Below are 13,487 nucleotides of genomic sequence, written 5' to 3'. Positions count from 1 at the left end.
TGTGTGTGTGTGTGTGTGTGTGTGTGTGTGTTTGTGTGTGTGTGTGTGAGAGAGAGAGAGCGAGAGAGAGAGAGAGAGTGAATATTGTGTATGTGAGTATTTATTGTTGCGACCACCAGGTGGCTGCCGTGTACAAGCATTGAACGCCCACTTCCTCTTAACAGGTGAGCGCACTCATATGACACTCCGGGAAATATCATTATAATGCTTCTGAGAAATTCAAATGCGTCGTATTATGTGTTCTATAAGAATTGTAATCTATTTTGAGAAATAACATAACAGACAGCAGGACTGTTGTAGTTTAGAGTTTACTCTGTCTGCGTTGAACGCCATTTTGGCTCTGGTTGCCTTGACAGCAGGCCTCACTTTCCGGCTCTGGGGAAACTTGAGAGAAATAAATGCATTACTTTAGTATGAGTTGTTCATCTCTGTGCTGTTGTGTGAACTCTTAAATATAGTAATTAGAAGTTATGTGCACGTGATTGACCAAGCCTAGTCATGTTAACTAGTGGGAAACTAGTTTTGCTGTTGCAGGGGGCGTGTCCGCATGAAAGATGGCGGGAAACAAGTCTGCCTAGATCAGGGATGGGCAACTTTGATAGTGATGAGGGCCAGCATTTTTTCTCCTTTATACCAAGGGGCCAGATTACTAATCCACGTCCACACACCTTTTACACCGTCTTACTCAATTTCCTTTTTATTGAAGGAAATGAAAGTATAACTCATTTGTTTTTAAAGATTTTATTAAGTATAAAACTTGTGCAGTTATGCTAATTCAGAAGGAAAACTTTGTTGTCAGTGGACAGGAATATTACCCTGACTAGCCAGTGTAAACATTTCAATTGCATTGTCTGTAAATTTGCAACAAACAAATATACAGAGGTCCTTTTTTTTATTAGTAGCCTACAGAACATTCTCAAAACAACCTAAAAGGACAGTTAAAAAGGGCTTAATAAAAATTTTTAAAAAAAGTTATTCCAAATGGTACCATAAAATAACGGATTTAAATAAAATACAGATTTCCAAACAATCCAAACATATGGGTATCCCCTTGAACTTGGTAAAAAGATAATCTGTTTACCATCTTGACTTGAAAATACTGTTTTCATGGTCAGTTTTTCATTTATTATTTGCTAATGTTAATGAATGTTTACATTAGAGTGCACATCCTACTATGCTGAAATTAATAGGGGAGCGGCTGGAAACTATAGCGACCTCTCCTGGTTGGAGATAGTATTAACATCATAAACTGAAAGCAATCTTTACGTGACTTGCTTTTCAAATGTTTTAAAATTGATCATCCGAGTCTAATATGATCCAGCGGGCCCTGCGGGCCGCCAGTTGCCCATCCCTGGCCTAGATGGTAGCGTTGCAAATTTTCACCGCTATATTTCAGCAATATTGGTGCTAATAGAGCTTATTGCCAACTAATATAGAGAATGACTCTGAATGAAGAATAAATCACCTTCTGCACTTTGCTTTATGATAAGTTTTCTGCAAGGTAAGCTATTGAAAGAGATCATTGTCAGTGTAAATGGCATGCTTAAATACTTACAGAGAAGAGTATTTGACATCATACATTGTTTATTTGGTTTGGCAAATTCTGTATTTTGTTTCTGTTTTGTGCGTGAATGTTAAATACATTTGAAGGCAACATGTTCAATTGGTAAAGAGAAAGTGGATATATGTTTATGCTTATTATTAGTTTGCTAAGGTTTTTACCTTGCCCATAAAGAGATATGTATATGTAGCCTAATAGTTAGCTACACTGTAAAAAATTATTGTGATTTTAACAGTATTTTACTGTAAAATGCTACAGTAAAAACATGTTAACTGGTTAACAGTAAGTTCCCATATACTATATTCGGTGAATAAATGTAATTACATTTAATGTAATTTTACAGTAAAATACTGTTAAAAATACGGTTTTTGGAAGTGAAAAAGAAAAAGTCATTGTATAATTTACAGTGAAAAACCATAAATTGACACTCCCAGAATTCCATGCATGACACTTCATATTTGATTTTTTTTTTTGTTGAAATAACATGTTTCTTAGTTTTTACAATTTATACTGTAAAAAATTAATTATTAATTAGGCCTATATATGTTTTCTCATTATAATACAGTGCTGTTAGATGTATTATGTATATAGTAATTTTAAAAAATATTTTACCTTACATTTTTATTTATTTAATCTTATTTAAATTAATTAATTTTTATTAGTTCATTTTAACTAATATAGAGTTATTCTTTTTTGTATAAAACCCACCAACACTGTGGTTGGTTGCATGTTGGTTGCATGTTGCTTTTTTTGTCGGTGGCAACATGCCACCACAGTGTGGTTGGTATTCCACATCCAAGGTATTCTTGGTGGTTGCTAGGGCATTACTAGGTGGTTGCTTGCTGACTCAAGTCAAAAGATCCCTCCCCTCTGTAATATTCTATCAGAAAATGGATAATTTCTCCTTCACTATAGTCTAGGACTTTTTCGTACATTTTTCGTCTACCAGGCAAAAATCATGAGGCTGAACAACTTAAAGTAAAATAAAATCATGTCTTTTCAACAAGCTGCATGATTGAGGAATCATGGCTGCTTTATTCAAATCCCTATAAGCCCAACTATGAGCAATAGTATAGGTTAATAGTGATACTTTGCCTTATAGCTAATAGGCTACTGCAAAATGAAAAACGCTGAAAGTGAAATAATAATATTTAGCTAGTCTGTAGTTTGAGTTTGGTTAGAAAAGTTAATATTTGAGGTTAAAATTTCACATCGAGGTACTCATTGTGTAACTTAGAATCAACAGTGATGGCATCATAGAAATACCATACTATAGTATTTCCTGATATTTAATGGTCATGTGACTCTATAGGGGAATTATATCACATCACATTAACAGGCACACACAGTGCATTTAGATCGATCTACACTGGTAAACGCACACACGCGCGCGCGCTCCCTTCACCGCCCCCTTCTCTCTCCGTCTCTCCCTCCCTTCGTTCTCCTCTTCTTCATCACTCTTGTTTTACGCGTGTGTGATATGTGATGTGATACACGGGCTGTAATCATCCCAATGGCTCTCGTCGACCATGGACGATGATTTTGTTTCGGTTTTTCCATTCGCATCAGGGGAATATCGCTTCAACGTCGACGCAGTCCATGAGCACAAGGGGTTTTTCGCTTCCTATGACTGCTAAAGGATATTTCTGCATGTCTAGAGACTGAAGAGACACGGAGAACACGTTCAATGCCGTTGGAACATGTCATATGTTCCCTTTCAAGGTAAGAGGACTGATGGATTTCTGCTGCATCCCCCGTGTTCCTCCCTCAGCGTCCTCCTGCGCTAGAGTACTACTGATGCTGCTGCTGATGCAGGTGAAGGACTGCTGTCATTTTATCACTCTAAGTCAGGCAGTTTCTGTGTGCTCGTGAGGGAAAGAGACCCTTCTGTCCCCTCATGGCGTTTTACAATCTGTTTAAGTACCTGCAAACCGTGCAGGGTCTCTGTTGCAAGTGCATCCCACTGCATGGAAGCTCACTGGTTAGAGGAATTATCTCGAATTGTGTGCATGAAATGGCTCAGATGCTCAGTACGAGAAATATTCTTTCATTTGGACACACTTTGTGCTCTGAGTTTTGTGAAGTAGTTGAGTGGGAGATGTCACCGCTTTGGGGGGAATGAGCTTAAAGCCATTGCTTCTGTGACTAATCCGCAATAGAAGGCGCGTTAATACTTCAACAGTCACTTAATAGTTTTTAGTGTATAGCTGTTTTATACACTTGAGTGAGGGGCACTGATTATTCATTCATCATTTTAATAGTAATAGTCGCTTAAGTGGTTTTGCATTTTGATATTTTATGAGGAGAGAACTTAATATTTTGTTGAATAATGTCAGTTCAGCTCTTGTAGCCTATGAGCGCAGCAGGTTATGCTATTGCATAATGTTTTTAAGGATAGCATAAATGGTCGCTTTGAACACTTACACTATATGATGTGATGAAATAGGGAAAGATGACTAACTGGGTTGACAAGTAACTTGCGACTGACCTCTGTCGGTTCAAAGTCAAAGCCTGAAAAGTGATTTTAAGTGGCTGATTTCCACATCATTTGTTTTCTATTTTCTTTGGCAAAGACACTTTCCTAATGTTTTTTTTTTCCTCCTGGTTTTTGTTCCATCTGGTAGAATAATTGTTTTGGAGTTGTTGGAACACTTTCAACAATAGACCTTAGTCAGCGCCATATTAAATTTTTTGACTGAAATGAAAACGAGGCTGTAAAAGTACGAGCTTTTCGTGGATTACTGTTGTTTGCCAACAGCGATTGTTCAACTGACGAAATGTCTTAACGAAAAAAAAAAATTTAAGTAGACAAAAACTCCATAAACAGTTTTGAAAGTTAAGAGTTGTAAAAATCACGTGATTTAGGGCCTTTACAGTGTGCCATTGTAAAGATGAATCACTCACAGCCTCTTTTTCAGCCGTGTTAAATTCAATATGGCGTCTAACCTGACTATAAATGTCGACTATTAAAATGATCAGTGTCATTTTATTAAAATGTAACTTATCATAGGCTAACTGTCCAAACAGTCTCAGAATGTTAAAGTAATAGGCTACCGTAGCGCTGACTTTAACACTTTTGCTGTCTGTTATTAATGTCAACAGACATATTGAAGTGTGTCACTGCATGTTATGGACAATGTATATTTTGCTGTAAAGATTATCATGGACTCTGTAAAAGAGGAAGAAGGAAACCAGTTTCTCGTGTAACCAGAAACTATTTCATTTTTGTGCTTTTAAGGTGGTTTATTCGAAATAGATTATAACACACATTAAAAAATATATATCAAATAATGGTGTTGTAGTCTTTACGAACAGAATAATTAGTGGAAAATATCTGTTGAGTGGAATGAAGATTGGAAAAGGCAGTTCACACACACAGTTTTGTGTGTAATATATATCAGGCATTGAGTAAACGGACTGTGAGTGGGACTAGTCAAAGTTCAACAAACCTTTATTTGTGTATTTGCATTCTCATTAGCATAATCATGATATTGGGCAGAGCCCTTATGAATAAACACAGCAGATGCACAGCTTATTATGCAATTTCCTCATTATTGACATTTCAAGCTCTTTGATTTCTCCTTCAGGACTGTTTCAGCTTTGCTAATATGTACTAATACGATTTTCGTGATTTGCATTAGCATGTTACTAAGCTAATTCTGCAATGCATTGAGCACAAAGATACACAGTACACTAAAATATCAGGGTAAACAGTCCATTCCAATTAGATTCTGCGTTATTCTTCGGTACTAAATGAAGTAGTACAATATAAGTATCAAAATGTATCAGGATGATGACTTAAAATGCAGGCTAGGTAGTTCATTATGTTTTGGAACTGAGCTTCTGACTCACTTTGACCGCAGAAGTGCAGAATAAATCAAGTTCACTGTACTCTGGGGTTTTAATATTCACACCAGGACCACATAAGAAGCCTGCAAGAATCAAGTACATGTTCCCTTATAAAGTCAGCCTTGTAGTAATTTAATTATGCTCAAATCTTTAGCCTACAGAACGACTTAACGTGCTTCTGTTGAAATGATGATCTCTCTGTTTTGATTGGTTTTAACTATTCATGTTGCCAGAGGGTCATTTAGGGCCAGAATAGAACCAATGATACTGCATTCGACAGCCATTTTCAGTGGTAAATTATAGTAAAAAATTTATAGTAAACATACACGACTGCTTAAACGTTTGGGATAGTAAGATTTTTATCTTAATAAATTATAGAGAATGTTATTATTCAGCAATGATGCGTTAAATGAATTAAAAGGGACAATAAAGACAATAATAAATCAGGTTTCTATTTCAAATAAAATGCTGTTTTTAACTTTCTATTCATCAGAGAATCATAAAAAAAATGTTTTACGGTTTCCACAAAAATATTAAGCAGCACAGCTGTTTTTGAACATTGGTGATAATCAAAAATGTTTCTTAAGCAGCAAATCAGCAAATTAGAATGTTTTCTGAAGGATCATGTGACACTGAAGACTGCAGTAATGATGCTGAAAATTCAGCTTTGACATCACATGAATAAATTACATTTTAAAATGTATAAAAATATAGTTATATTAAATTGTAATAATATTTCACAATATTAGTGTTTTACTGTATTTTCATCAAATAAATGCAGCCTTGGTGAGAATAAGAGACTTCTTTCAACAACGACTGTACAGTATATGCCTAAACATTATATGATGAATTAGTGATATTTTAATCTGCAAGAATCTTGCATTTGAAACAATGAAAAGTGAAACTACATTATCAACGCTCTGCACATTGTAACGAGAATAAATGCAGTGAACGAAACATGCTAATTAGTGGTTTTTGCTAAGGCAAGCGTAATTTTTATTGCCGCTCATACTCAGGGTTAGGGATTTGAACAAACTCTTATTAAACCTACCCTTATTAAACTTCGGTGAGCAACTCTTCCTGTGGTCATGAGGTTGTTGAGAAGAGGTGTGCTATTACTTTTGTGATGTGCGATCACTCACAGGCAGTTTTTTACTCAGGCTGTAGACCATATCTAGGAACCTAGAATATCATAGAGGGGGTGCAACCATATAGTAATGTGCTAAAAACGCTCAGAACATGTTAGCAACTGCATAGAAGTGACGTGGCAACCACCCACAACAGCCTAGCATTGCAGCGTGACTTTTGAATTGGTAAGCACCACTCACGTTTTGTTCAGAAAATGTAAAAATCTAGTTGTTTGCATTGTTTTAATGCAGTTAAGCAAAGAATGTAACTTTATGCTTTTTACTCCTGTAAATTCCCTGTCAACAATGTTTCTCAATGAATCAGATGCCACTGTTGTCATACGTTCTAACCTGTTATCCCACTTTCCCCCTCTATACCAGCGTTAAGGAAGCTATTTTGAAACGGTACAGTAGTGTGACAAGCTACAAACTAGTTTAATACAGACTAAACTGTAGTTTAGTACAGTCAAATCACTCTTTTAAATGAATGCAATAGAAGGGCCATTTCGGGTTCCTCAAAGAACCTTTTAGTAAACAGTCTTTTTTTTCTAATGCGAAAACCATTTTAATATTCTAAAAAAAAATCCACAATAAAGAATCTTATGTGCAATGGAAATTTTGGATGTTAAAGATTCTTCATGGAACCATAAATGCCAAGAACGAACCTTTATTTTTAAGAGTGTTACTGCTAGAATTAGAATACTGGAATTTATATAACACATAGTGACAAACAGTATCATTTTAGCATATATTTCACTTCACAAGAGATGATGCAGTGAATCACTTATTTAGGTGAAACGCCTTAAACAAACTGATTTACTAAAAGCAATCAGATTTTCTAATACTGCATATGTGACATACTTGTGGAAAATCTAGCATGCTTATGGAAAACTAGACTATTAGGAAACCAGAAAAGCTACCTTCTTAAAAGTAAAGGTTCCAAAAGGTTGTTTTCGCAATGTTACCATAGAAGAACCCAACAAACTTTTCACTATATTATAGTGTCACGCTATTGTAAAATGTCTGTAGTGAAGTTAGTAGCATCCCTACTTTCAGTTCTTCACACTGTTCTTTACATAATGTAGGCCTGCTATATGAGTAATACCTTGAACTTTTTTCCATTAACTTGCCTGCAAGGGATTTGAACTTTTCCTCTGTGTCAAATTACATGCCGATGTAGCAGCTTATGATATAATTGCGTAGAAATTAATACAGAGTAATATGAAACCTACACAGTGACACCTTACACAGAGGAGCTATTCGTGCCGCGTGAAGCCAGCGGATGCGAGCCCATGCGTTAGGCCTAGTTCTCACTCGAGACGTCATCAGTGAGAGTTATATTTAAAGCTCTTATACTGAGAGCATCAGCCAGCTGACACTGTTAAACTACAGCTGTGCCTCAGCAACTTTTAGTGAAGAAGAACGGACCATCCGGTCGAAATTCTGCAGATACAAAACATGATGGGCAGAATTTAGAGTTTAGTTTTTTAGATTCAAGTTTAGGCTTTCACACTTTTTCTGATGTTTTTCCACTGCTTTCTGACTGGGTGTAAAACCGAAAACATACAGCATGCAAGTACTGTATGTGAATGCAAATGCTTCTGCTTAATGCAGTACTTTGGTTGCAAAAATGTTCATTTTCTGAGAAAAGGGAACAATATCTTTATACTTGCATTTAAATTAAATTATACTGTTTCATTCAGAAATTAGAGAAATGTATTTGGCACAAAAACATCTACCTTTATATTGAACTTAATTTTACAAAGTAACTGCTAAAATTGGAATACAGGATAACCAAGATGAACACATATAGTGACAAACAGTATCATTTTATTAATGATTTATAGAAAAGAAGATGCAAATGGAAGCTAATTTTTCACCATGCAATACACATATAAAAAGGTTAATTGTGACGTATCTCATAATTCTGAATTTTTTCTTCAAATTCTTGAGTTTATATCGCACAATTTAGACTTTTTTTCCTCACAATTGTGAGATTTAAACACAAAAATGATAGATATACATTTAGAATTACACAATTCAAATTTCAAATTGTGAGATAAAAAGTTAAAGGGTTAGTTCACCCAAAAATGAAAATTAGGCTGCGTTTTACTCACCCCCGAGGCATCCTAGGTGTATATGACTTTCTTCTTTCAGATGAATCCAGTCGGAGTTACAGGTGCATCTCAATAAATTAGAATGTCATGGAAATAATATATATAATTTAATATAACTCCGACTGGATTCGTCTCAAAGAAGAAAGTCATATACACCTAGGATGCCTCGGGGGTGAGTAAAACGCAGCCTAATTTTAATTTTTGGGTGAACTAACCCTTTAATATAGTAAACTCTTGATTGCGTGAAAATCTTGTGAGATATAAACTTGAAATTGCGAGGGGAAACAAATCAGAATTGTGAGACAAAACGTCAATGTCGATTTATAACTCGTAGTTCTGAGGAAAAAGTCAGATTTGCAAGACGTAAACTCATAATTACAAGTGTATATCTTACAATTGTAAGATATAAACTTGAAATTGTGTGAAATAAAGTCCAAATTGTGATACATAAACTCACAATTGTGAAGAAAAAAGTGAGAATTGTGAGATATAATGTCACAATTAGTATGTAGCTTCCATAGATGGAGCAGTCTTATTTGTTTAGTGGATCTTTTATTTAGATGAATCATCTGAAAGAAACAGATTCACTAGGATTTCCTAATGCTGCATACAACATTTGTGGAAAAACTGTTTTTTGGAAAAGCTAGACTATTATGAAAACAGCTGAGCTAGTGTCACGCTAGCATTTAGCTAGGTTTGTTTGCACACTTTTCCACTTGCTTTCAGATAGTATGTAAGGCCTAAACCACACACCATGCAAGTATGTGAATGCAAATGTTACCAGCTACGATATAATGCAAATACTGTAATTACAAATATGTTAATTTTCTGAGAAAAGCTCATGCATCATTTGTTTGCAGATGCCACTTGGTTTATATCTAATTCAGTGACATTCAGGCATTTTAAGTGTATGCAGTAGGTAGGTGGAGTGTGGCAGACTGCCTGTTTCTGGACTCCACGGCTCACGCTCTCGCTTACTGATGCAGTGATAAAGAATGAAGCTTACTGTAATTGACTGTAATCAACATACACACAGCCAGGCCAGTACAGAGCCAATGGACCCTGCCACAGAAACATTTCATTACAGCAATGATGGACTGCTTATGAAACCGTTTAATGTGTGTGAATTAATATGTATGCATGAAGCGTGTTTTGATGAATAGGTAAAAGAATGCATTCATCTTTCATAAAATACAAATATGTATATTTAAAGACCTACATATGCTGTGTGAAGAAATAGTAGGTTTGATGTTTTAAAGACAACATATTTAAATATTAAATAATTGTATTTATTAAAATTAACATTGTGTTTTGTACTAAAGGCTAAAGAAATATGATCTGTAAATATTTTCTGTACTATTAGATATTTGCCTGAAGAAAAACATTTTCATTTCCATTCAAATGTATTTATAAACTGCATTATCCTTTGAATATTATCTTAAGGAATTAATCAAATCTGTAGCCGTGAGGGTTTTTTTACAGACTCTATTTAAAATGACAATTCAGTCAAACATGTTTATTGCAGATATTATTACCAAGATCAATTGAATTCTATCCCTAATATTATCCAAATAATTTTTGTTGCATTGTTTATTTGCATTTCAACCATAATGTAGTAAGTTGAATTCTTTTGAGTTTGTTTCCATAAAAATGTTTCTTTAAATAATGCATGCATAAGATTGTGTTTAAAATAACTAATGTGATGCCTTTAAATGAGTTCAGGAAAAGATCCATCAGTAAAGCTCTGGGGCTCTTTGCACAGATTATGCTATTGCATGTCTGCAACTCTGCATGTAAAAATGATTTGATATTGAGCTTTCTCTCATCACACTTTCATGTCAGATTCTCATTCATATTTTCAGCTTTCTGTTGTTTCTTCGATACACTCAGGCTGGTGGAGATTTACGTAGCACTTTATTTTTTGGTTCATTTAAATGATCAATAATCAGTTTCGTTTGTAAAACATGCTTTAAAGAAGCTTTGAGCTACAAAAAGATTAAAAAAAGAGAACCGCAAGTTGTCCAATACCAATAAAGGCAAGTTATATTTAAAGTCTTCTGAAGCCATAAAATACCAGGCCAAATTTTCAGTCATTATTCGCTGACATTCAATGTTTTCACATTAAAGCTGGTTTGATATAATGGTAACAACATCTAGCAGCAGTGCTTATGACTGTTTAGTGGCCTTCTCTCAAAAGCTCTGGGTTTGAGATTGAAGTGAGTTACAGTGGAGGGCATGTGTCTATTCCAGTTAGTGCAACTCAACATGACAGTAGCCCTTGAAGTTGTGCTTGTGCTCTTGCTTATCATGTAACATGATGACATCCCTCCCTCGAGTGGAAGCTGCACTGTGTGAAGCTGCGTTCACAAACTGGTTGAGTAGTCCAGGGATTTTCACACTTTTTGGATCCAAGGACCATCTAATGGTCCCCCTTCATAAAATAAATATAAAAGTAGCTATGTATTTTAAGAGCTATATTTGAGAAAGACAGTAAGTATTATTGAATAAAAAACATTATTTATAATTAATTATATTTTAATTATATAATATTTTCTATACTGTTAGATATAAGCTCTAAACTGTATAAATTAATTAACTGTGTATATATTAACTATAAGCAGATTTGTTTTTCACTTGTAGGGTTAAAATAATGTCTGTCTGTCTATAGACAAAAAATATTCAGTAATAATCTCATGATTTCTGAAAAATGATAGGAATAGTTATTTATTTATTTTATTATTAGAGTATTATTAGAGACATTTCCTGTAAAACCATGATATGTGGCTCCCAGGGTTTCAAAATCTTAGACTAATTGTTTATTGAACTAGTTTTTGTTTATTATTTAACTTTTTCTTTAGTTGTTAGGGAGTTTGAAAAACTCATCTGGAGAAGCTGTCTTTAACCATCTGTTTTTTTTTTTTTTGGCCATTGCATCACATCTTTTTGACCCTATTATGTTTTTAAGACACCATGGCTGGTTAAAAATACTTTAGTTTTTCAAAACAAGTTGAGACCCTGCATTCTGAAACCCATCCAGTTGTTTCTGAACACAAGAACACTTCTTATGTGTCCAACTCATAAGAAACCTGTCTGATTGGAGTCAGGTAAACCAGAAACCTGCTTAATTATACAAAGCTTGCTGATTGGTTGACTAGTCATTCAGACAACCCACAGACTAGACAATTATAAAAACATAGTTTTGCACATCCCTAAATGCACATATAAATGAGGTGTTGCCATCAGCATAAGGTTATGGGTTCAAAACTGGTGTTTCTTCTTTGCAAATCCATGTATGAGAAGCACATTTTTTGAGTTTTGTCTTTAAACGCTTCCCACGTGGAGTTGCTGAAGTCTTTGTGGGATAAGCAGCTCTTGAAGGTAAGCTTTAGAAATGAGTTTGATGAAGGAGTCTGTTGTGTGAATTTTAATATCAGCCTGTGTTCGCTCCCCACTGACTGCGCATTAGTGTCATGTAGCTGTAAGCTGTCTTCTGCACGTCTCAGGGTTCATTTTCACGCTGGCTTACGGCTCTTTTGCGGGATGACCTAGGTTTAGCCGGAGAGGATATCTGCATTACGTTACTTATATGCAATAACATGCTCTACACACACACACACACGCTGTCCCTAATAAACCCTCTTTTTTCTCCCTTCTCTGCCCTTCGCACTCGGTTTAACTGTGTTTCACGCTCTCGGGCCGCATTTTATGCTCATAATCTGCTGTACTCGATGTCCTCGGTCTGTAGATCAGTGAGCATCCAGGCTTCTGCTGTATAGGCCACCTGCTCATCTCTGTCTGGGACCGAAGGTGTGACCGGGACGGGCCGGCACACACTGACACACAGATCGGGGAGGTAAACACACGCTGTGCGTGAAAAGTGGGCCAGCACGTGCCTGTGTCTCTGCTGTATAGTGTCCTCACTGGACCTCAACTGAGTCTCTTCATTATACACTGAAAAAAAAAGTGGTGTGGTATTTACTTTGAAACAATTTGCACTCAGAAATTGCTGGTAAGTTTTGCAAATAGTTACAAAGAAATGGCTAGTAAAATATTGTATTAAACATAAAATTTTTAAGTAGGAAGACTGAAATAGTATTTTCTTGTAAAGCATTCTATGGTAATTTTTGTTTTATTTACAACTTTGAACAATCATTTTTGCAGTATAGTTCAAGTCAGCTCAGAAGTTTGAATTATGAAATTGATTTTTACAGTTTTAGGTTAGTGATCGCAGAGGTCAGATGATCATAAAATGTTGAGATATTTCTATTATTAGTTTTATAGTAGATGGTAGTTTGATAGTAGGAAGACTGGTTCCTTTTAGATTTTCCTATGGGGTTTTATAATGAGTTTTTTCAACTTGTTAGTTAAATAAATCCTTTGGTGAACTTAAAGGGATAGTTCACCCAAAAATGAAAATTCTGTCATTAATTACTCACCCTCATGTCGTTCCAAACCCGTAAGACCTTCATTCATCTTCGGAACACAAATTAAGATATTTTTGATGAATTCCAAGAGCTCTCTAACCCTCCCATAGACAGCAAGGTTCCTAGTCTCAGCCTCAGACGTCACGCCCACGGACCGCTGGCTGAATGTCTGATGCATATGGCACACAAAAGTGGAAACACTTTTCATGCCGTGACGCCAAACCCCCTCACGAAAGAAGAAAGCCGTCGTATTTACAACTGTGATGACAAGCGCTTATCAGGATCTACTAAACGCTGGATATTCAAAAGTACTGTATGTGAAATATTTAAAGTTTGCGGCATAGAATCTTTAAAATACGTCCAAGAGTTTTACACACCGGTCTGTTATTGTGGCGACATTTCCACGCCC

General features: G+C 35.5%; 1 pseudogene; it reads left to right on the top strand.

Moving 5' to 3' along the window:
* Positions 1-2,973: 2,973 nt before the first annotated feature.
* LOC107728448 (ras/Rap GTPase-activating protein SynGAP-like) overlaps positions 2,974-13,487 on the top strand; it is a 133,989-nt pseudogene continuing 123,475 nt past the window's right edge.

Source organism: Sinocyclocheilus rhinocerous, unplaced genomic scaffold, assembly GCF_001515625.1.
Source record: "Sinocyclocheilus rhinocerous isolate Xijiao unplaced genomic scaffold, SAMN03320098_v1.1 scaffold66, whole genome shotgun sequence".
NCBI classification, from domain to species: domain Eukaryota; kingdom Metazoa; phylum Chordata; class Actinopteri; order Cypriniformes; family Cyprinidae; genus Sinocyclocheilus; species Sinocyclocheilus rhinocerous.
This window is presented reverse-complemented; position numbering and strand designations above follow the sequence as displayed.